This window comes from Halichoerus grypus, chromosome 7, assembly GCF_964656455.1.
Source record: "Halichoerus grypus chromosome 7, mHalGry1.hap1.1, whole genome shotgun sequence".
NCBI classification, from domain to species: Eukaryota; Metazoa; Chordata; class Mammalia; order Carnivora; family Phocidae; genus Halichoerus; species Halichoerus grypus.
The window spans coordinates 133,305,269-133,328,757 of record NC_135718.1 but is presented as its reverse complement, the minus strand read 5'-3'; the positions used below and the strand labels follow the sequence as shown (position 1 = coordinate 133,328,757).

The window sequence follows — 23,489 nt, the reverse complement described above, 5'->3', positions numbered from 1 at the left end:
CCATACAAAGTGGAACCCAACTGTAGCACAAAATGCAGTAGATTTAAAAGACTTTTATCATAAAAATCTGTATTCTTTGTTTCCAAAAAAGGTAACAGTCCTTTGCTATAGGTTATCTTTGAATTCCTAATAGCTTGAAATAATCCAAGACAGAGAGACTAACAATAAAAAGTCATCACTAAAATAATGTATTTCATTGTGAATATATAATAAATATATTATTATAAATACAAATTATAAAAGTAATCGTATTAGTTACCTTAGTGTATCCTCCTTGTAAGACTGATGATTTGGTCTTCCCTTGTACCAGCATCTCTACCTGAATGTTTTTCTTTTCCTCATTCTAACTCAAGAACAAAATTTGAAGGTCTATGAGAGATTGTTTGCTTCTAAAGAGTTTCTCAACAGTATAGCTCTCATGAATCAGATTCTCTAAACAGATGATGCCATATTTTCCCAGGAAGCATGCAAACACTTTAAAAGTATATTATGGTATTGGTATTACCTTGAAGACACTTTGGGCAGACATAGTTAGGTTTTGGTGGTGAGTGAGGATAGAGGATATTGAAATGTTTCCTGCAGTAAATGCAGAATCCATTTTTAGAAGTTCACTGACAGTAGAGTGGATTATCCATAGTTTCAGAAAGAGGCCATTGAAATTGGGACCCTAGGAAGAGACTGTTGAAATCACAGCAGTGGAAATGGGAAAAGTTATTTAGAAATATTCTTAGGGGATAGCAGTGTGGAGATTTTACAAAGTAAAATCTGGAGGTGCAAGAAAGAGAGGAATCAAGAATGATTCACAGCCTCTTTTCCAGCTGGAAGCAGAGTGAGTTAGAGAGCTAAAAGAAGATTATAGCTGTGCCAGATACCCTGAAGTTAGAAGCAACTTAATTTTGTAGAACTAAAGGACACGCTCATAAGAAGTTTACTCAGAAGACAATAATTTAAAAAAAAGGAGGCAAGGGCGCCTGGGTGGCTCAGTTGGTTACGCCACTGCCTTCGGCTCGGGTCATGATCCTGGAGTCCCGGGATCGAGTCCCACATCGGGCTCCCTGCTCGGCGGGGAGTCTGCTTCTCCCTCTGACCCTCCTCCCTCTCATGCTCTCTGTCTCTCATTCTCTCTCTCGCAAATAAATAAAATCTTTAAAAAAATAAATAAATAAAAAATAAAAATAAAAAATAAAAAAAAGGAGGCAAATTTACATGACAAGGAAAAGATAAGCAATATTCTAAGGAATATAGGTAGATGTTCTGAAATGAATCAGATGGCTAAAATGACTGTATAGGAATCTAGGAACTTTGGTGTACTTGTGGAACCCACACCAACATTTGTCATCAGGATGAGGGTATGCTAGTGTGAGCTGAAAGGTCTAAAAATGGCTGCAGCACTTTAGTTTTGCCAAATATTCAATGATACTTTGTTAGCTCAACAAAGCTTCAGTTAACATGCTGGGCTTTGTGAAATCGTAAGTTGCATGGAGTTACCCAAACCTGAGTTCGGCAAATGAACTGATCTACACGTGTGGTTATGGGAAAATCGATTAAAAGAAAATTACCTTGAAAATTATATGTGCCACCCAAGACTTTCTCAGTAGACCAATAGAAAAATCTGATTTATTTATTTTATCTGTATAATTCCAGCAATGATTTTAAATTGATCTGAAATGATTAATATGCTAATTAATAAAATTAACTTAATTATTTTCATGTTATATTGCATTGGTAGCCTAAGACACTGAGTTATTCAGTAACATTATGGCTTCAATAAATTAAGTAAGCAGTTTATTTCAAATAGATATTGTAAAAAAATTATTTTCACTAATATTCTCAAAAGATATTACTTTGTAAAGCATTTGGCAACTAACAACTGTGTACTAGAAAACAGCCTCCATAGTTTCCTCTTTCATTTTAAATTAGATTTGAAGTTGTATTACATAAGTCTTACAATAAAATAATTTGAATTCTCTTTCCTTAGGAATTAGCCCCTTGACAAAGAGATATTTCTCTTTCACAAGTTGCTTTAATAGATTTTAAAAATTTCTGTTGTACCTTTTCAAAAAAAAATCCTTTGCTTATAAAGCAAAGATGTGAGAGTGTCTAACTATGCAAATCTAAAGGACAAATCACTGAACACCAGGAAGCAGTAATTCTAGAGAATAATAAAATAAACAAGTAAGACTCCTAGGTTAATAAAAATGTCACATGCAATTAAGTTTGATGGCAATGTAGATAAAAAGTACAGATGATCAATTTCTATTTTAGTCTTAAACTTCATTGTTGTTTATTAAAGTGTCAAATCAACATGATTCTTGTTTGCTTTGCATACACTTCATGAGTCATTGATACTTTTAAAATGCCTTAAAGTACTGGTCCTGTTATTGACCTAATTTTCTTATCATATATTAATAAAAAAGATAAAATATGCAGAGAATTTTTGGTGATCTGACTGTACTGACATTTTGCCCTCCAAACAGTTGTAGATACGGCTTCGCTAGAACTGAGCCTATGCTTTCAGAATGGGAAAGAGAGGTCAGAGGGACTCTGAGTGAGATGAAATGCTGGATGCCAAAAATGTGGCAAGAGCCATGTGTGGGTCATATTGAGCAAAGTCCTTCAATCAGGGCCACACCAGATCTTCAGCAAATTCCTACCTACAGTGTGAGTCTACTATTTGGCCAAGAAAGGGCAGAGCTTCATTTCTCAATGGGTTGAGAAGCAGACTCAGAAGAGACTCACAGAGAGCAATTTTTCTTACTATGGGAAGAGTGAAGGCCTTATTCAAGTTGTGAAATCAGTGATTGGAGCAAATTTACCTGAATATAAGGGAGCACAAAATTTCTAAATGATGTGTTACAAGTTGAGTTACTTTTTCAGATCCTTTGACATAAGGTGCTTATCATATAAAGTCATTATCACAGAAGTGAATCAACAGTGCATTTCCCCCATGATTTCCAAACCACTAGACTCAGTCTAACAACAGCATAAGAACTCGGAAGCAGATGTTCAGCAAGAAAGTCCATTGTACACAGTTTAATGCATCTCTACTAGAGAGCAATTCTTTGTAAACTGTCTCCCAAAATTGCACTGTAGACATAATTACAGAACCAAGAAATTGTAGCTCTTTCTGGAAGGGAAAAGAGGTAATAATATAATTAACTAGTTAATTCAAAATAGATTACTGAGCACTTAGCATGTGCCAACCACTCTCCTAGGTGCTAGGAATACATTGTTGAGTGAAACTGGCAAAAATCCCTATCTGTCCACATGGAGCTTATATTCTAGTGGGAGTAAATAAAAAGTAAAATTCTTAAGTAAGTAAATTATATAATAAACTGTGATAAACACCTTGGAAAAAATAGAGATGAATAATACTAGGTATAATTTATAGAATTATGTAAAGTAGAACACATTGAGGTAATAGTTGAATGATGAAGAGAAACAGGTGAAAGAAATAGCCATATGAATATATGGAGGAAAACTGCTCAAATTCAAGGGTTCAGCCAGTGAAAAATTCATGTGGTACAAGGGTGTTGCAGTGTTTAAGGAACCTCAAAGAGGCTGGGTTAACTGGAGTACAATCAAAAAACTACAGACTTAACATGGAGATAGATTATGTAGAGCCCAGTGGGTCATTATAAAACTTTTGGCTTCTACTCTGAGAAAAATAAGGATTTGCTGGAGGAATCTGAGAAGAGACTGGTATGATCTAAATTAGTTATTAATAGGATCACTCTGAGTGATGTGTTGAAAATAGTCTCTATTGAAACAGAAGTGGAAGAAATGTAAACAGTAGGTTATTGAAATAATATAGAGCAGAGGTGATGGCAACTCAGACCACAGTATTAGCTATGCAGATAATGGGGAGAAATCAGATTCTAGCACTGTTTTGAAGATAGAGCCAGCAGGATTTTCTGATGGATTAATTGGAATTATGGGAGGGTGCCTGGGTGGCTCAGTCGTTAAACGTCTGCCTTCGGCTCAGGTCATGGTCCCAGGGTCCTGGAATCGAGCCCCGCATCGGGCTCCCTGCTCCGCGGGAAGCCTGCTTCTCCCTCTCCCACTCCCCCTGCTTGTGTTCCCTCTCTTGCTGTGTCTCTCTCTGTCAAATAAATAAATAAAATCTTAAAAATAAAAGAATTATGGGAGAAAGAGAAATCAGTTATGATTGCTAGTACTTGGCTTATAAGGATAGAATTATCAATAACAGATGCTGAAGACTGTGAGCAAGGGATTTGGAGAGACATGGGGAGGAAAATGAGATATTCAATTTGACATGTTAAGTCTGAAGTGTCTACTAGACATTTGAGTGGAAATATCAGGTTTGAACATGCCTGGAGAAATGTCGGCTGAAGCCAATTGTAAAGCCTGTCCACCCAAGAATCTGAATGAGATCCACCAACACAGTGATTGCAGATAAAGTAGAAAAGTATAGAAGTCGAGCACTCTACTGTTTAGAAGTCTGGGAGAAGAAGAGGAATGAGCAAAGAAAATGTAGATTTTTTCCCTAGGTTTCCAAAAAGCGTCACTTACATACCATGTGTTATTGATGGCTTAAGTAAGGATAAGACTGAGAGTTCACTGTTCATAGCTTTACAGCCATATGGTCATAGTGACCATAGAAAGACAATTTTCAGAGGAGTGTTTAGAAAAACCTCAAGAGAAGATCCTAAAAAGAATGGGAGAAGAAAATTTGGAGACAGAGAGAGTAGACAACTCTTCAGGAGCTTTGCTGTAAAGGAAGCAAACAAATGAATCAAGAACTTGAGGGTAAATGTAAGTTAAAATTTTTTTCTTGTAATAAAAAGGAAAGTATATCACTTGTGTGCTGATTCATATGGTCAAGTAGAGAAGGAAAAAATTATGGAGAAAAAAGGGAGAACTACTTTAGTAACATCTTTGACTTGGTATAATAGGGCTGAGATTCATTCACAGGTAAAGGGATAACTCTGCACAGAAGCAGGACAATTCAACTACAGTTATAAGGAAAGGTAGATGGGTTATTTGGTAAGGTGGCTAATGGAAGTGCTTTTATAATTGCTTCAGTTTTCTCCTTGAGGTAGGAAGCAAGGCTATCTGTTAGAATAATGATTGGGGAGTGATGTTAAATGTTTTAGAAGAGAAGAGTCAACTAAGAGAGAGGAAGAGTGAATGGATTAGAGAAATAGGCCATGAATGCCTTGCAATGTCAGTAGTCCTGAGGTTAGAATTTGTCTTTGCTGCAGCAAGAACAATATTGATGATTTTACCAGTGATTGGTATTGAGATCAAAAAAATGAATTTATAGGCTCAGATAGTAAGTGGGTGAGTCAGAATTCAGTCTCATGTAATAGTGTTTGGCCTCTTCAGAGTTGAATTCTATAGAAGAAAATATTAACCTCCAGAATGTACTGTCTAAACAAGGCAAGAGCATAGTGCAGAACAAATCTGACCTCTTGAGTATAAAAGTGCACTAGTACTGATTTCCCTTCTGCAGAAGGCACAGGCTCTGGGGAGAGATTCTAAGAAGTTCAGTTTCTCACCAAAAGATGTCACTACCCAGCCAATAGAAGTCTTAGACACTTGACGGGCGCTATCTGGGAGAATAAATGAATTATGACAGACTATTTAAACTCAGAATTCATTATGCCTGCCAAAATAATGATACTGTTTTTTGTATTTGACCCTCCACATTTCATAACTCGGATATTCCTAAATGCTTTTTTGTGTTGCAGAACAAGCACTTGTTGGTTGTGCTAACATATGAGACCAAATGATAGGAATTAGTGCTCCAGAAGAAGGACTAGAGCATTTCAATTTATGAAAAGCATGAGGTCAATCCAAGAGACAATTCCCAAAAATGAATTTAGGAAATTGAATTAGGAAAATGAATTTCCTAATTCTTGAAAAAAGATCTCTTGTAGAGATAACCAAATTCACCCACTTATAAAAGTGGAGGTTCCATGTAGATTTACTAATATCTCAAAGAAGCAGGAAAAATTCAAATTGGGGGTTATACTCAGTTCTGTGAATTATTCAAACATCTTTTTTTTTTCTTTTATCCTTCTGTGCACTTTTGGACATGTCTTATTCATGATCATCTAAATTAAGGAATAACACGGGAAAGAGAAAAAGTAAGATTCAAGTAAGTCAGTTCTGTTATTGCTAATAGCTCCATTAATAACTTTCTGATTTAGAAGTTTCCTGGATAGTAATTATTACCCCAGGGTACTGAATAATTTTTAGTTACCTAAGAACAGAAATGCAGTAAAGTGCCTAACATAATTTGGTATATAATATAAACTTTTAGAATTCATATTTGTGATTATCTAAACTTGGCTGCAAAAAGGTTGTCAAAGCAAATATCAACTTTTGTACGAAGAGTTTCCCAGGGCAGAATCGTGCTAGGTGGCACCCACCAAGTATCCAGAAGAAAGAGAAGCTTTGGCAAAGTAATGTTCAGAGTTGTATCTGAGTATGTTGTAAGTTTAACTTGAACAATGCACCAGAGATGATTTTGTCCTGATCAAGAATATCGGGATGTAGGGCGCCTGGGTGGCTCAGTTGGTTAAGCGACTGCCTTCGGCTCAGGTCATGGTCCTGGAGTCCCGGGATCGAGTCCAGCATCGGGCTCCCTGCTCAGCAGGGAGTCTGCTTCTCCCTCTGACCCTCTCCCCCCTCATGCTCTCTCTATCTCATGCTCTCTCTCAAATAAATAAATAAATAAAATCTTAAAAAAAAAAAGAATATCAGGATGTAAAACTATTAGCATTAGAGATATTGCCAAATTCTGAACTGCAAAGTAATTTAATAATGAAATACCATTCTCTTTTACTGAAAATATATATTATGGGTAAAGAAACTATGAGTTCTGTGCTTATGGACAGAGAGGTATAGAGGGGAAGTGTGAGGAAAAATATATAAAAAAACTAAGATGTATTCAGTGGGTGGGATTACTGTGATGTATTCTTTTCCTTTTTGATGATGTTTTAAGGCTTGATTCATTATTCTTGCCTTCAAGAGAGAAAAAGCAAAGCAAATGAAAATATGTAACAGTAACAATTGTTGGACTAAACTGGCTGTTAACATTTTATTTATTCCATTTTAGTTGTTCCATTTCGATGACTTCCATCTGTGAAACAACCAAATTAATCAACCTTAGTCTATCTTGGGTATGTGGGACAATTGGTACAGATTCTATATTTTGCATTTGAGTTCTTAACAAAATATGGGCCCGTTTTCTTTTATACTTTCCAAGGCCACTGTGTAAGTTAAAAGCACATAATCTGGTTAAACCATGAAGATTGTTTACAGAGGATAAAATAAAGCCATCTGTAATATAAATTTCCCAGATCATTGAAGTAAAATAGGTGTTACTTTAGGTACCAAGAAATTTATTTAATGAGTGATATATATTCTTAGGACAAACAACAGCAAAAAAGAATGTTATTGATAAATGCCTGATTTTCAATTTCTATAACATTTTAAAATCATGTGAGCCATATATTATGGAGAAAATAGTAGAAAACAGACTGGAAAAACAGTGGAATTGGTTCTTCTTTATTTAACAATATGTTCAGCATAATTTTATTATTTAAGGATTAACTAAATATTACTAAAAAATCAGTATGACTGAAGCTATTCTAATGCTTTAACAACTTGTTCATTTGAAATAGGTTAAGCCTTGCAAGGACTTGAAAAAAAAAAAAAAGTTCTTATGTGTATCTTTCACTCAGCTTCCCCCAGTAATATACCTTACATGACAATATTATACTCTCTAAACAAGGAAATAGATGTTAGTACAGTTCTATTAACATACTTACAGATCTTATTTGTTTCAACAGTGTTTACATGCATTGATTTTCTTTTGTTTTGAGTTGGGTTTGGTTTTGGTGTATGGTTCTATAAAATTTATCACATGTATAGGTTTGAGTAACCAACAGCACAGTTAAGACACAGACCTATTGTATCACCTCAAAGAAACTTCCTTGTATCACCCCTAATGGTTGTATCCTGCCCCCAGACCTAAATGCCAATATGTTTTCTATTACTATAATTTTGTCACTTTGAGAAAACTATAGACAGAAGCATACATGATGTAACAATTTAGGATTGACTCTTCAGCACAATTCTCTGAAGATCCATCTTCTTTGCTGAATTAATTGTTCTTTCCTTTTTCTTGTTCAATAGCACCATAGTATCTTTATCCTCTCATCCAGTGAATGATATTTGTATTTTTTTTTCTATTTTGGGGCTTTTACCAGTAAAACCACCATGAAAATTCATTGAAAAATTTGTGTGTGAACATAAATTTTCATTTCTTTCAAAAAAATACCCAGGAGTGTGATATTAGGGTCATATCATTAAGTGTATATTAAAACTACCAAACTTGCTTCAAGAGTAGCTACACTATTTCAATATCCACCAACAATGTGCAAGAAGTCCAGTTTCTATACATCCTCACCAGCAGTTGATATTGTCACAATTTTTATTTTAACCATTCTAAGAGGTATGTAGTGATATACCATTGTGATTTTAATTTACATTTCCTGATGGCTAATGATGAACACTGATCCATGTGTTTGCCATCTGTATATTCTTTAAACAATTCTCTGTTCGTTTTGCCATTTTCCAAGTGAATTACTTGCTTTCCTACCATTGAGTTTTGAGAGTCTTATGGGCTGAATCATGTTCTCTCAAAATTCACATATTGTGCCTCAGAATGTGACTATATTTGGAGATAAGGTCTTTACAGAGGTAATTAAATTAAAATGGTGCAATTAGAATAGGCCTTAATCTAATATGACTGGTGTTTTTACAAAAGGAGATGTGAACACAGCATGTATAAAGAGAAGACTGTGTGAAGACACAGAGAGAGGACAACCATCTACAAGTCAAGGTGAAAGGCCTCAGAAGAAACCAAACCTACTGACAGTTTGGTCTTCTTGGCCTCCAGATTCTGAAGAAATAAATTCTTGTTTAAGGCTCCCATTCCATGTACTTTGTTATGGCAGCCTTAGAAAAATAATACAGAGAATTACTAATATACTCTGAATGCAAATCATTTGTCAGGTATGTGATTTGCAAAGAGTTTCTCCCAGTCTCTTTTAATTCACATGGCATGCTTTTTATGAAGAACAAAAGTTTTAATTTTGAATAAGTTAACTTGTATATTTAAAAACATTTTTTGATCATGCCTTTGGTGTCATGAGTAAGAACATTTCACCTTGCCGTTAAGTACCAATGGTTTTCTCTTATGTTTTCTTCTGCATTTTTATTGTTTTGCTTTATGCATTTTAGTAACCTTTGAATAACAGGTGAAATTTAGGTTGAGTTTTATTTATTCTTATTTATAAATATTCAGTACCATTTGTTGAAAAGTCCATATTTATTCCACTTAATTGCTTTTGCACATTTGCCTAAAATCAGTTGACTATTTTGTGTGTGTCATTTTCTGGCTTCTTTATTCTATTCTTTTGATCCATGTGTCTATTGCCCTGCCAATACTATACTCTTAAACTGCGACTTAGATTAAGCCTTTTTTTTTTTTTTTTTTTTTAAGATTTTATTTGACAGAGAGAGACACAGCAAGAGAGGGAACACAAGCTGGGGGAGTGGGAGAGGGAGAAGCAGGCTCCCCGCAGAGCAGGGAGCCAGATGCGGGGCTCGATCTCAGGACCCTGGGATCATGACCTGAGCTGAAGGCAGATGCTTAACGACTGAGCCACCCAGGTGCCCCTAGATTAAGTCTTAAAGTCAGGTATCGGGCGCCTGGGTGGCTCAGTTGGTTAAGCGACTGCCTTCGGCTCAGGTCATGATCCTGGAGTCCTGGGATCGAGTCCCGCATCGGGCTCCCTGCTCGGCGGGGGGTCTGCTTCTCCCTCTGACCCTCTTCCCTCTCGTGCTCTCTGTCTCTCATTCTCTCTCTTTCAAATAAATAAATAAAATCTTTAAAAAAAAATTAAAAAAAAAATAAAAAAAAAAAAAAAAAAAAAAGTCAGGTATCATAAGTCTTCCAAATTTTTTTTTCTTCATCAAAATTATTTTGGTTCTTTTGCTTTATTTTATAAAATCAAGAACTTAATTTACATCTGCAAAGAATTCTGTTGGGATTTTAGTAGGAATTGCTTAAATTTATAGATCAACTTGAAAAGAAATGACATTGTTACTAGTTTGAATTTGCTAATCCACAAACATGGCATGTTTCTTCACTTATTTAGGTCTTCTTGGATTTCTTTCATTAGCTTTGGGTAGTTTTTAACATTTGGGTACTCTGTATGTTTTGGTATGTTTATCCCTGCATATTTTATTTTTTGGAGTAATGACAAATGATACTGTGTTTTTAAATTTAGTTTTCCTAGACCTGTACCTCTGAAACAATACATTACATGTTAAAAAAAAAAGAAAAAGAAGAAGAAGAAGAAGAAGAAGATAGCAGGAAGGGAAAAATGAAAGGGCGGGAAATCTGAGGGGGAGACAAACCATGAGAGACTATGGACTCTGAGAAACAAACTGAGGGTTCTAGAGGGGAGGGGTTGGGGGGGATGGGTTAGCCTGGTGATGGGTATTAAAGAGGGCACGTACTGCATGGAGCACTGGGTGTTATATGCAAACAATGAATCATGGAACACTACATCAAAAACTAATGATGTAATGTATGGTAATTAACATAACATAATAAAAATAAATAAATAAATAAATAAATAAATTTAGTTTTCCTATGTATTTTGTTAGTACATAGAAAATCATTTGCTTTTATGTGTTGACCATATATTCTGCAACCTTGCCTAACTTACTAATTTGTCAAGACTCTAGAATTATTTTTTGGTTGATTCATTAATATTTTCTATGTAGATATTCACATCACCTGCAAATAGAAGCAACTTATCCTCTTACTCTGTAATCCGTTACATTTTCACTTCCTTGTTTTCTCATTGCTCTGGCAATGTGAACAGTCAGTGCTATAAATTTTTCTCTCAGCACTACTTTGGCTCTATTTAATAAATTTTGATATGTTGCATTTTCATTGCTATTCAGTACAATATATTCTTTTGGTTTCCTTAAACATCCTCTTTGACTATGATTATTTAGAGGTATGTTTTTGTTTAATTAAAAAAAATTTTAATAGAGTTGTCTGTATCTTTCTGTTGTTGATTATTGATTGAAACTCAGTTCTTTTTTTCATATAAATATATGTTAAATTTAGTTGTCTTCTTGGTGAATTAACCAGTTTATCTTTATGTAATCACCTCGTCTGTGGTAGTTGTCTTTGCTCTAAAGTTTGCTTTCTCTGGTACTAATTTAACCATTCCAGCTTTACTTTAATTATTGTTTGCATTTGTTTTGTGAGTTACATGACCACTCTCAAGTTCTTTGTTTTTTAAGTTTTGTTTGTTTGTCTGTTTTTGTGAGAAAATCTCACAAAGCTCAATAGCAAGACTAGGGTTTATTACAGCAAAACAAAACAGAACACAAACAAGAGAGGAAAGATTTATATTGGTGGAAATCCAGAGAAATCAAGAATAAACTTTGAGATTTTCCCCCACTAGGTGACACAGGATGCAATTTTCACTCTAGCAGTAAACCACAAGAACATGTGTGAAATGTCCCTCTCAAGGGAAACACACTTGAGTCTCATGTCTGAGGTGTTGACAGAGAGCTGGACATGTTCTTGCATGAACAACCACAGTAACTGAAACTCAGGACTCCAACAGTGACACCAGGTAAACATTAGTGTCTGGAAGATTTTAAGCTTTCTTCTTTGACTTTAGTTTTCAGAATTTTGACTATGATGTGTCTGGGTGTAAATTTCTTAGGGTTTATCCTGTATGGAGTTCACTCACCTTTTTTAATTTTTGTAGATTTTTTCTTTCATCAAACTTAGAAAGGTTTTAGACATTAGTTCTTTAAATATATTTTCAGTCTGATATTTTTGTTTCCTCTCCTGGAACTTATCAGACATGAATGTAAGAATGTTGCGTTATGATCTCATAAGTCCCTGAGTCTTGGTTAATTTTTTCAATCTATTTTCAATCTATTTTTTTTTTTAGATTAGATCATTTGTATTCATCTATCTTCAAGTTCCCTGCTTCTTTTCTCTGTCATATCCATTTTCTATTGAGCTCTCCCATGAAGATATTTATTTGGTTATTGTATTTTTCACTTATAGTACTTCCACTTGGTTCTTCTATATATCTTTTGTTCCTTTTCTAATACTTTACATGTTTGAATATCTTTTTAGATTTTTTTATTGCTTGTTGAACTATTTTTAGTTTAAATGCTTCAAAATTTTCCTCAAATAATTTCAACATCTATAACATCTTGATGTTGATGACTATTTTCACCTCCACATTTCAGTTGAGAATCATTTCATGGTTCTTGGTATGGTGAATCAGAGTTCTGTCAACAGGCTCCACAGGGGAAAGGTGCCTCCTCTTTACTGCAAAGGTGGTGATAAAAGTCAGGGATTGTTCACAGGCACTTTGAAGTAAGTATACTACCTTGTTGCTGTTTGGATGGGAGGGGAGTTGAAAGACAGGGTTCCACTCACTGGCTCGGCCACTGCGGCACCCATTCATATAAGGGAGGGTGACATGGCATTTTAGTGGTGTTTACCTTTAGTGTTAGTATGTATAAAGACAGGGTTCTTGTAAAGTGGCATCACCCCTTTTCTGGGTCCTTTGGCTAGAGTAAACAGCTTTCACTTGGGTCTAATTTTTTTGTTTGTGTCTGTTGGAATTTATGGGTGTGAATTTTTCTAATGCTCAGGCTGGAATATTTAGAGAGGTATGAAAGAAACTTCCAGAGACCAAACCTCTGGCTCATTCCTTGAGTCTTAAGGCAGGCCTAACTTAGCCTAGTCTCCTTTCTTTTCTTGACCTCTCACATTTTCTTATGAGTGGCTTACGGGTTTTGTCTAGGGCATTTGTGTGTGTGATTAGAGGGAGGAGTAAGATAAAATGTGTTTACTCTAGCTTATCTAGAATTTGAAATCTCTTATGCTGACTTAGGCAAGGAAATTTTGCTCAGACAGTATGTATCAAGTACCTTTGGAAAAGGTCATTTCATTTTATAATTGTTTTATTAATTCCTAATAACATTAAAACAAACTTAATTTTTAGAGTCACTTTAAATATATATACTAAATATATATACTAAATACTAAATATAGTTGTTATATATATGTATGTGCATTTATATAAGTGACTTTAGAGTGTATATTAAATACAAACATATTATATATTAAACAAAAATATATGTACAAATTTTCAAGGTGACTAAATACAGAAAAAAAGAAAAAAGTACTCTTTAACTTTCTCTTCATATATAAATTAGCATTTATAGATTTTTTTTTTTCCTTTTCCATCTGGCTCAGCCATATTTTACCCTGCTTCAGGCAATTTTCAAGGCATTACATCCTCTTATTTCTTACTACCTAAATTTGAAATAATTTTTTTTTTCTTACTTAGCTTTGGAGAATTATTGTGAGACTACATGCTGAAAGCAACCCGAGTGTAAATTACTTTATATTTCCCTGTGTAATGAACAAAAAAATATTGACCCCACAGGTTTACTTTTCTCATTTCTCTAAGGGATAGCACATTAATCAGCATCTATATCATCTCAGCCATGTACTTGTCAAAAGACAAGAAAATTGAAGCAATCTTACTCATTTACTTAGTATATGAATAACCATTTTCTATGTATTGATATTGTCACCTAACTCTTCATACTTGAACTTCAAATGGTAGATGTGGAAAAGATTATATATACTTTAAAAATGGTAACCAAGCTAAAGACACTATGTTCAGTGAAATTTTTAGTATTACTTAATATGTGATCAATAATAGCTTTATTATCAAATTTGAGTTTTTAATTAAACTCTTGGGCAACACTCTGGAATCCCCAACTATTATTTTAACATAATCTATTTCTGCATCCAGAAATAGATGCTGCTCCATCATCACCTACTGTCTGCATCCAGAATACTTAAGCTGCTCCATCATCACCTAGCGTCATTGTCCAACTAATACAACAGGCTGATACAACACCATTTCCTAATAGAGATCAGGTAAGGAAAAATAAAGATCTTCAGTTTGTAAACAATCTTAAGATAATATGATCACTAGGCATTATACAAGTACATATCAAGTAAGAGTATTATATTTTGTCTTTGCTTTGTTTTGTTTTTGGTATTCCTTCTGGTCAACTTTATTTTTAGCCAAGAAATAGTCTTGAGTTAATTCTATTTTTTTCTAGAAAAGCAACTTCTGGAAAAGCAGCTCTTCCAAATTTGGTTTGTACTCTTATAGACAAAGAGCAGACATTATATTTTCTCCAGTCTTCTGCAATATACAGTCTGCTGCAATACAAGTTAAGGGCATTCTATATTTCTAACGTAATTATCACATTTTAAAAAATTACATAATTTTCTAGTTTCCACAAAAGGTTTTTGTCATTGATGTTATGCTGAATTGGCAAGACTAAGTAGTTCTATCTTGATAATATATTTTATATCTCAAAGATTAGGAAATTTTAAACTTTAAGACATCTTAACATATCACCTTCACCAGCTCTGGTCTCTGAGGCAATGAAACAGAACATTGTAGTTGATTTCTTAAATTTAAAGTATTCTAATTTATTGTAAAAAATAATCTAGGGTACCCCTTTTCTGATTGGACCTTGATGATTATAAATGAATAATGGTTACCTGATGTCTCTTGACAGGGTTGTTTTCTGTTTTTTGTTTGTTGTTATTGTTTTGCTTTGTTTTGTGTTTTATGGGGAATAGGCCTAATGTTATCCTTTAATGGCATTCTTCTGTCAGTAGAGACTGCTCCAGGAATAGACACATAGTCCAGCCTGGTACATGAGATGTAGGAAGCTTTTTTCAGTACCATAATAATTAATAGTACTATTGTCTGATGTTTGTGTCTCCCCCAAATTTATATATTAAAATGCTAACCCCCAAGGTGATATTATTAAGAGATGGGCCTTTGGAAGGTGATTGCATTTATAAAAGATGCTTGGGAGCTTGCTTCCTCCTCCTACCATGCAAAGACACAGAAAGAAGGTGCCACATATTAACAAAGAAGTGAGGTTTCACCACACAGTGGATATGCCAGAGTCTTGATCTTGAACTTCCCAGCCTTCAGAACTGTGAGAAATAAATTTCTGTTGTTTATAATCCACCCAGTTTATGATATTTTGTTATAGCAGCCTGAATGGACAAAGACAAATAGTCTTAAAAACTGTGAATGAGAAAGTCTTTCCTGTCTGATCCTCATAAATATCCTCTAATTAGGGAGGGAATGAGACTTAGCATGAAGCCAATGCTGTGGGTGGCAGAATGAAATGATAGGAAGAACTGGAATCCCTAACCATGTCGCTTAGTTGTAACATTGACCAGCTGTAGAGCCAGTCATCGCTCTAGATTTTCTCTTTGATGAGACAAAATACACTCCTTTATTAAATATATTTTTTTATTTTTTTTTTTGTTTCATTTAGTTAAAATAATCCTAACTGATTCAGAAGTTAACAACTTTAGAACAGATATAGCAGGAAACAACTTGAGAACACATGCTAGTACATAAAAATGTGACAGATTGAAAATATCAAATTTTCAAACTCATAGTATTGATATTTGTGAAATGCTATCTATGGGATATAGAAAGTGGAGGATACAGATGCCCAGGGATAACTGTGAAAAGCTGAAGAAGATAAAATTGAGGTGAAAAGCAGAAAAAGTCAGGATTAGATGAGAACTGAAGAACTGGTAAGAGTTGAGGATTGGGTTGAGAATATACTAAATATAGAAGAGAGTAGGATAAAATATAAAGACAGAAAAATCATCATAAGAAATTGCCCATAGCACTAAGATAATGGCTACTGATGGCATGAACATAGTTTAGAATGCATTCTGTATTTTTCCCTAAATTAGATTTTACATAAATAATGTGGACATAACCCAAATATTACAATTAGATTTTGTTTCTAATCCATCTTTATATGTAATTTAAGAATTACCCTCAATCCTGATACAGAGATACAGAAATTATTTATTCGTCACATGCTCTCTAATTTGAACACATAAAAGATTTTGGAATCAAAATTCAATTACTTTTGATGAAAGGGAGATCCATGTACTTTTTAATATCCAAATGTATAGCTCAGAACATAAAAATATCTACAAGATATAGAATAAAAATGACTGGAAATAATTCTAAGACATTTTTAAAAGAATTACAAGTTATTGTAAGAAATGTTGATAAAATTTTTCTTTTCATGATATATTTAATCTTGTTCTTCTATTCAACCATTTAATATTATAATTTAATCTGAATTATCTTCAAACACTTAAGTAAAAAATAGGTGAAGTTATACCAAGGATCTCAAAATAAAAATCCTAAAGGAAAAAAGGAAATTTTTTTTCTTAAATAAGTGGAAAGGAAGACAGAATAACACATATGGTTAACATATACTGATGAGCTTACACTCTATTTGTGTCATTGTCCAAAGCTGCCACTCAGTTATGGCTCCTCAGATATGTAATTGCAATAATTTTCAGGCAAAATCCTGGCTGAGAAACCTATCTTTATGCATAGCTCTAGGGAACATATTGTGTTAGAATTAAAGCAGAGAATGACCTTTATATCTCAGTTCTCACTTCTCTAATAATTACCATTCTGAGTTTTCACTTCAAGTAACAGATAAACAGGGTTAATTTAGGAAGACATAAAGAATCATTCTGAAGCCTTTTTCCCCCTGACAATAAGTAATATTGATATCCATTCAACTTTGGTTTCCTGCCATCCCTGTTATTTCTCCTCATAATCATTTACAATGGCCTACTTTTGATTTTCTCTAGTGATAGTTTCTTACAAGTTTAATCCTATTTTGTGTCTCTGTGCATTTTTCATGCTGCTCTCTGCCTGTAATGACCTTCCAATAATTCAAGATTCACCTTTCAAATAAAGTATTAAGCAGCAATGCTTTAAACACCAGGTTATGTCAAGTGCCGATCTGTGCTGCCATAGCATCTTGTACATATATCTACATTGCTCACTATATTATATTGGAAATAAATCCATTTATGTATATTATTTTCCCCTACTGCATCTGAATTTCCTTAATGAAAGAGACCCTATGTTATTAATTTCTGTATCCTTCAAATTTTGGCCTTAAGAGTCTGGGGAAAAACTTGCAAGTAGTTTTTTGGCGTGTCTTGAAGATAAACCCAAAGATATGGATTAGAAAACAAAACAGACTTCACATTCCAAATTATTGCATTCCTTAGATCTTAAGTAAATATCTTGCTTTCTTATACTAGTCTCTTTATTTTAATCACCTAAGACTTTGGCATAGAGTATGAAACTAAAGTAGCATTTATGAAAATTTTGTTTTATGTTAAATAGACCCATGCTTAAGTGAAAATGGGAGATTATAAATGTTTAATGTTTAATGTTTTATTCTGTTACAATTCTTTTTCATTTCTTTTATTCATATTATTCATCTTATATCTTTCCAGAATCAATTTAAATTATACTATTTGACCTCCTACTTATTTTTCTTTGAATGATATAGTTATCTTAATGAAATATGTTTAGCTAAAATACTTTTATAGGAATATATTAGAAAGTGATGAAGACTGAAAAAATGTAATCACACACACACACACACACACACACACACACACAAAAGCCACAGAAGTATTAAAGAATTTATTGGCATTTCTTTCAAATAGTAAGGAATTTTAGTATGCTAATAGCTTGCATATAATTTCAGTGAAAATGGTGGAACATTTAGCTCTAAGGAGCTGTCCCTCCACCAACATGGTAAAAATGAGCAAAAACTGTTAGAATTAAATTTTGGAATTCTGGAAAAAAGTCAGAGGGTTATAGGGACCAACTAAACAATGAATCAAGAAGGCAACTTAAAAAGAGTTGGAGAGCTCTGAGGTATTTTTATTTGCCTTTGTTTTACCCCACTCTTAAATCAGCAGTGGTCTCGGAGATGGCAACCCATGTTCCTGGCACCCTGGTATAGAGGGAGCAAAACAGATTTTGTTCTCAAAGAATTGTGTTCATCTATTTTAATTTGTCTAGTGGCCACCCGAAGGACTGACAAAAGCACTTGCTTTGGTTTCACCTGATTCAGAACTCTCTCAGAAAAGTGACTACACAGAGGACATTCTTTGAAAATTCTGAAAGGCAATTGAAGAACTCACTCTTGCATGGAGCAAGTGACTGAAATTTGAGAAACAATAATAGACATGCCAAAACCCTGAGAAGAAAATCTGTGAAGAGTCTTTGAAGAGTTACAACATTGAAAATCTCACATGTATATTGGGGAATATAGAAAGTTATGTACATGCCCAGAGCCAGATGTGTGTTCAGAAAAGACCTGAGAAGATCTTAGGCTTTCACCTGAGACTGATCTTTAAACTCTGTACAAGCAGGAAATAAAGATTAAGGCAGGGTTGTAAACAGCCCACCTAAATGTTAAAGGAGTGTTATAGCACATATCCAATGTGCAAAGACTAAAAGATTTTTTGTTTTTGGCTTCAAGAAATCAAATAAATCTGTCAACATTAGCTAACAAAAAGATAAAGGAAGAGAGACTTCAGAGACTACACACAACAGATAATACAGTCTTTGCAAAAATAGTTTAGAAAAGTTCTTAAGCAAACAACCAATTAGAAGGCAAAGAAAGCAACAACAACTACAAATCCTGAGGTGGAAGAAAAATCTGACTTCTAAAATTAATATATTAAATATTCAAGATGTCCAAGTTTCAATAAAAAATTATAAAGCATGCAAAATAAAAAAGTATTCCCCACTCATAGGAAAATTAACTCAAATTGAAATAGTTTGAAAGTGAAAGGATGAAAGAAGATATTCCATGTAAATAGTAACTGGAAGAGAACTAGACTAGCTATACTAATATCATAAGAAATAGACTTTAAGTCAAAAACTGTTACAAGAGACAAAGAAGGGCATTATACATTGATAAAAATGCCAATTCATCCATCAAGGAGATATAACAATTATAAATATATGTGCACCTGCAATGTCCACAATAGCCAAACTATGGAAAGGGCCAAGATGTCCATCAACAGATGAATGGATAAAGAAGATGTGGTATATATATACAATGGAATATTGTGCAGCCATCAAAAAAACCAAAACATTGCCATTTGCAATGACGTGGTTGGAACTAGAGGGTATTATGCTAAGCGAAAGACATGTATCATATGATCTCACCGATATGAGGAATTCTTAATCTCAGGAAACAAATAGGGTTGCTGGAGTGGTGGGGGGTGGGAGGGATGGGGTGGCTGGGTGATAGACATTGGGGAGGGCATGTGCTATGGTGAGCGCTGTGAATTGTGTAAGACTGTTGAATCACAGACCTGTACTTCTGAAACAAATAATACATTATATGACAAAAAAAAAAAAAGAGAGAGAGAGAGAGAAGAAAGTAGGAAGGGAAAAATGAAGGGGGGGATGTCAGAGAGGGAGACAAACCATGAGAGACTATGGATTCTGAGGGTTCTAGAGGGGAGGGGGTGGGGGGATGGGTTAGCCTGGTGATGGGTATTAAAAAGGGCACATTCTGCATGGAGCACTGGGTGTTATATGCAAACAATGAATCATGGAACACTACAGCAAAAACTAATGATGTAAGTTATGGTGATTAACATAACATAATAAAATTAAATTAAATTAAATTAAAAAATAAATAAAAAATAAATAAAAATAAAATAAATATATGTGTACCTAACAGCAAATAGATATCTAAGAATAGCAACTTTTGACTTTTGAAATTCCTTTTCTATTGATAGTTCTTTATAATTTACCTTTTTATAATTTTACCAATGATCTTAAAATCAAAATTTTATCCTTTTTTTTCTGAGTGATAAAACTTAATGTTTTTTTCTGTTACAATTCTTTCATTTCTTTTATTCATCTTTATCAGCTTAGCAAAATTTGGACAATAGGAAAACCATAAAGATGCAAGACGAAGAAATGTCATTGGAACTTAAATTAAGAATTATAATAGATAACACATAAAATAATGCTCTAATAATAATAACAGTGCTCTAATAAAAATAATGGAAAACACTGTTTATCTCAAAATAATAAATTTACAGTGAAACTCTGTTAATTACAGTACTAATACAAGGAAAATAAGATAGCTATTTCCTCTATTCTCAACTAATTTAATCATAATAGTTATAAGAAAAAAGCTAATAACAATTCAAATAGTCAACTTATACAAATGTGGGGTCAGAAATGAGTCTCAAATGTGATGAGAATTCCTTAAAGCAAAATGTATGACAATAAAATCAAACTGGGAAGGTATTATATTTAGCACTGAAATAGTGCATGTTTGTGTGGGGGGGGGTGTGGGGGGTAGAGTCTTTCCTTAACACATCTTTGCAGATTTTTTTCTACTAGTAATAGGAAGTTTTCTGAATATATACAAAAGATATTTCTGAAACTCATCCTATACAATATTTTTTACAAAAAGTGTAAAAAAAACAAACAAACAAATTTACTTTATCAGCCTATTCCAATCCCATGAACTAAGTGGGAATTTAATCATTTTCAGGACTATATATCCTATTAATATTTTTGGCTTTGTAAAAAAACCTAATAATTTTTAGGACAAAAATACAATAATTACATTAAAGTCATCTTCTAGAATATTGGCCATGGTATAATGTCCATACAGTACTAGTTGCAACATACACATACAACAAATAGAAGCTACCAAGACTCTGAAGGTCATTTGCCTACAAATATTAATTTAATACATCTAGGTATCAGTTTTTGGAAAGTGTTTTAAATTCTTGGTATTTTTATCGTGATGAAGTAAAACACTTGTTTGATATCCATGTATAAATGAAAGTGTGAAGAAATATAGAAATAATTCAATTAAAGATTTACATTTAAATTTTATAGGGCAAAAGTATACACGTATCAAAATATTAATTATATTAAAAAGAATAAAATTGCCAAATTATCAACTTAAAAATTTAGTCTCAAGGTATATTGGGAACAACTATACCTTTCATGAATTAGTCTGAAAAAGGAATATGTAAAGAACTAGAAAGAAAGATATGAACCCACTGGGACTCTAAAAATAACATAGTGGGCATTTCCTACTGAATACCAGCAAATTCTTCCTAAAAATTTAGATTTTGTATATAAAAATACTAACTGAAATGCTATTTCCCAGTAGGTAATTTATACATTGACAACAAATCTCCAATCTGTTTTTCAAAAATATAACTAAAATAGCAAAACACACATACATACCATACAAAACAATCTATTGTGTTAGATATTTTGATGTAAAATGCTTAAACCATAGTTCTCTGACCACCAAAGTATCAATATGTTATTAAACAATTGCTCTATATGTTTACAAAAACATTTCTCTTTCTCTTTGCTTTCTCTCTCTCTACAAGTTTATTCAGCATATTTTTGAATTTTTGATATTCACTGTATTAACAGAAGTATGGATTAAATATACAAGGCCATGTGGAAATGTGTTCTGAACAAGCACAGAGTTGCAGAACATCAGCACACTGAGTACAGCATTGTGATGCTTCTCTTAAAGCCAACAACATCCAAGACAGACAAACCTTTCTAGATATACAGTGAATTCTTCAAATAGCTACATAAATTACTGGTTGCTACTAACTGAATTTGAAATACAATTCTAGATTTTTCCTACATATGTATTTAATATTTTACTTATATTTTAAGATAAAATATAAATATTTCCATGTAATTATTAGCCAAAAACACTGAACTGAGAGACATATAATGTATAGTTATAAAGATTCAAGCAATGGTCTACTAGATTAAATATTGGCACAGAAGAGAATCTTGGTCTATTCTTATCTTTGCTCAAGGACATGGGACTGAAATTATTCACATACAACATATTAGGAGAATAAAAGAAATAGAAACAGAAAGTTAAATCCTTGCTAGAGGACAAAAGAAGTGGACATATTTTAAGAAATGCACAGATATCAACAAAGATATATTTAATTTTACACACAATGATATCAATACCAATAGCCACCTGCCTCTATTCAAGTTTGACATACTCTGAAGCAATATATAAAACTACTTATTTTGCGAAGTAATTATTAGGAACACCTCTAATAAATATGTTTATTTATTGTAAATCTCCCTTCTATAATTCAGACCATCTGGGTTGACATCCTATGTCACAAAGCACTTCATAAACTGAATTTACCATGCCTTTATTTAAAATAGCCTATAATTTAAATAGCAACATTTAGCTAATAAGTTGATTTTAGTATTAAATTAGCTAATGCATAAAGATGGTCTGATTTATAATCCAACAGGGTAATACATCCCAAGAAATTCTATCCTCAACCCATTTTTCCCCTTCCATTTTGGCTATATTTGGCTTGAAAGTTCATAAACAAAATTCACAATTTGTGCAACTGAAAGCAAATTTTCATTCATGCTTATTCTCGCAAACTTATTTGGAGCATTACATCTAATTCTATGTTAATGCATATACATATCTTGAGTTTCCAATTTAGAGAATGAACACTTTTTTTTGAGGTACTTTTCTATGATAAAATAAGTAAAATACATTTTCCCAAAGCCTATTTGAATTATAGCACTAATGGAATAATTTTTAAAAGTAGTATAGATTTTTTGTCTTTTTTTTTTTTTTTTAAGATTTTATTTATTTATTTGACAGAGAGAGACACAGTGAGAGAGGGAACACAAGCAGGAGGAGTGGGAGAGGGAGAAGCAGGCCTCCCGTTGAGCAGGGAGCCCGATGTGGGGCTGGATCCCAGGACCCTGGGACCATGACCTGAGCCGAAGGCAGACGCTTAACGACTGAGCCACCCAGGCGCCCCTAGATTTTTTGTCTTTTAAAGAACAAATGGACTTCTGGTTTTCACTTCTGTATATAAGAAGATTGGAAGTGGCCACTCCGTCCCAACAAGTAAAAAACTAAACAGATTGAAAAATCAACAACTCTTCTTCTATCCAAGAGAAGGAAAGATGCAGGAAAAACTGCTGCCACCAAAATGGAAGAGACAGGCAAATATAGGCAGGCACAGCTTACTGGAGCAGAGACTTGGCATCAGAACCCCTGCAGGATCCAGTGCCAGGGTAGGAAACCCTACATTGCAATTGATGAATTGCTGGAGGCTCAGTGAGGACAAGTCTGAGAGTGGAAAATTCTAGGGGGACCCAGCCATGGGGGCCTCCATGATATTATGAAATTTAACTCCAGGAGCTCAAACAGGTTCCCACAGTAAATGTCAGATAAAAATCCCCTCAGGCTTCTGGTAGAGCCTTAGGAAAAGGAACCATTTTGAACTATACTAGAGTATTCCATTCTTAGCAAGACCTGCCCTCAGAGGAAACTAGTTAATTAGAGCCTAACCTGCTGACGTATTGTCAGAGCCTAATTGATTTGGGGAAGAGAAACAACCAACTCCG

The 23,489-nt window shown here is 33.8% G+C and overlaps 2 long non-coding RNA genes across 3 annotated transcripts in view; one reads left to right on the top strand and one right to left on the bottom strand.

Annotated features, from left to right (window-relative positions):
- Window positions 1-695, bottom strand: part of LOC144382505 (uncharacterized) — a 145,243-nt gene extending 144,548 nt beyond the window's left edge. Inside the window, exon 1 of the long non-coding RNA XR_013449508.1 lies at window positions 260-695. This is a non-coding gene — a long non-coding RNA (uncharacterized LOC144382505). The remainder of the gene's footprint in view (window positions 1-259) is intronic.
- The window catches only part of LOC118530783 (uncharacterized), a 122,347-nt gene that overhangs the window by 2,678 nt on the left and 96,180 nt on the right, over window positions 1-23,489 (top strand). The gene's annotated exons all lie outside the window — the stretch shown is intronic.